The sequence below is a fragment of the Macrobrachium rosenbergii genome, chromosome 54 (assembly GCF_040412425.1).
Source record: "Macrobrachium rosenbergii isolate ZJJX-2024 chromosome 54, ASM4041242v1, whole genome shotgun sequence".
NCBI lineage: Eukaryota > Metazoa > Arthropoda > Malacostraca > Decapoda > Palaemonidae > Macrobrachium > Macrobrachium rosenbergii.
Genome location: NC_089794.1, coordinates 24,198,198 through 24,200,697, shown reverse-complemented (window position 1 = coordinate 24,200,697; position 2,500 = coordinate 24,198,198). Strand labels below are relative to the sequence as shown.

Here is a 2,500-nt window from a genome sequence, read left to right as displayed (position 1 = left end):
TTTATTTTGATATTCTTCAAAATAATTGCTTCAGGAAATATTATCTAGAAACAAGCACCATAACATAAATTTATTTCATTTGAACACACACACACACACAGGTGCATATATATATATATTTGGTTTATTTTCAACAAATGTCTGAGTTAATTCTGAATAGGCTTTCGTCATATTTTTTTAATAAAGACCGTGAGTAATTCATTTATAAATATATAAATATTTAGATTTCGGCGACGGAGATATACCGAGGTAGCGTGAATTTCGACATCGATCTTTATTTTGACAATTTTAAATAATCATGATGGAAACTAATATATATATATATATATATATATATATATATATATATATATATATATATATATATATATATATATATATATATATATATATATATATATATATATATATATATATATATATATATATATATAAATGTGTGTGTGTGTGCAGAGAAACAAATAACAACTCTTAACTTAAATTACCTCCAGCAACATTAAGCAGAAACGGTAAATACTAACCTTACCTATACAGCATAAACAAAACAAGAGAGAGGAAAATTCTTTAACTCTAAAGGATGAGATCGTTCATCTCGAGTTATAGAAAACGAGTAATTGTTCAGGCGAGAAAGAGAGAGAGAGAGAGAGAGAGAGAGAGAGAGAGAGAGAGAGAGAGGGGAGGGGAGACTAAGATAAATTGCAAATTGGCTCCAGAGATTCCTGGAAACGTGAGTGTGTGTGTGTGTGTTTGTGTGTATGTATGTCTGTGTGATTGATAACAGATAAGGCTTCGAACCAGGGTCCCGGCTTGGAAGAATAGATAATGTGTTAGTGTAAAGGAACGTTTTCATTTGATAGAGGCCATAAATACCCAGAGATTCGTTTTACTCCATAGCTGAAACAAGTAAAATATGCGTCGAAGTTTCTTCGGCGCAATCGAGTTTTCTGTACAGCGTATAATCAAGGTCACCGAAAATAAATCCATCTTTCGGTGGTCTCGGTATAATGCTGTATGAGCCGCGGCCCATGAAACTTTAACCACGGCTCGGTGGTGGCCTGTCGTATATCGTTGCCAGATGCACGATTATGACTTAACTTTAACCTTAAATAAAATAAAAACTATTGAGGCTAGAGAGCTGTAATTTGGTATGTTTGATGATTGGAGGGAGGATGATCAACATACCAATTTGCAGCCCTCTAGCCTCAGTAGTTTTTAAGATCTGAGGGCGGACAGAAAAGGTGCGGACGGAGAGACAAAGCCGGCACAATAGTTTTCTTTTACAGAAAACTAAAAAGTGAGATATATATTTTAACAATACTCTCTGTGCCTGTGACGTCAGAACGAGGTTTTTGTCATTCTGAGGACACGAGGAATTAATGCAATGAATTTCTGGTCAGTTTCTTGTAATCTAAACATTATTTTATCACTTTTTCTGCAGTAAGGAAGGCATAAGAATGGTAATTGATTATATATATATATATATATATATATATATATATATATATATATATATATATATATATATATATATATATATATATATATATATATATATATATATATATATATATATATATATATATATATACATACATGTGTGTGTATATGTATATATATATATATATATATATATATATATATATATATATATATATATACATACATGTGTGTATATATATATATATATATATATATATATATATATATATATATATATATATATATATATACATATACATATACATACACACACATGAACAAAGAAACGCAGTGGACAGGAGAGATGCATATTCATCTCCAGACTCGATTATCCGGTCCAGGGAAATATGACGATTGTCTGAACAGCATTCAGGGAAAAACAAAAAACACAAAAATCTGACTGCAATCGCTGGCAGTTTCAGGCCAGTCAGAATCCAATCTGCATCTGATCTTGCCTTTTCTGGCTTTTGAAATGCGCAGAATTGATCGTCAGCTCTGACTGGAAAAAACTGTCTGTTCGTGAATTTAAACGGTGAGAATTTGCGCCAGTGTTTTGCGCAAATATTTGGCACAAATAATTTGCGGAATTTGCGAGAATGTGTTGCACAATTAATTTGCACAAATAATTTGCGCAAAATTTTCCACAAACATTTTGCACCATTTTTTGCACAAATATTTTGCACAAATATTTTGCACAAATAATTTGCACAAAATTTGCACAAATTTTGCACAAATACTTTCCGCAAATATTTTTACCAATAATTTGCACAAATAATTTGCGCAACTATTTTAAACAAATAATTTGCGCACATATTTTGTACATATATTTTGTACAAATACTCATACACAGATCTGTGAAAATTATAAATTTTCCTAAGAAATACGGTAATTGCGATTTTAACTTGAAAGACAGAGAGAGAGAGAGAGAGAGAGAGAGAGAGAGAGAGAGAGAGAGATCCTAAATATAATGATTAATGAAAGTAATTATAACTTGAAATTTCTTGATTGTGACGGGAGAGAG

At 31.0% G+C, this 2,500-nt stretch overlaps 1 protein-coding gene across 1 annotated transcript in view; it reads right to left on the bottom strand.

Annotated features, from left to right (window-relative positions):
* The window catches only part of LOC136834612 (glycine and tyrosine-rich protein-like), a 97,676-nt gene that overhangs the window by 66,802 nt on the left and 28,374 nt on the right, over positions 1–2,500 (bottom strand). The gene's annotated exons all lie outside the window — the stretch shown is intronic.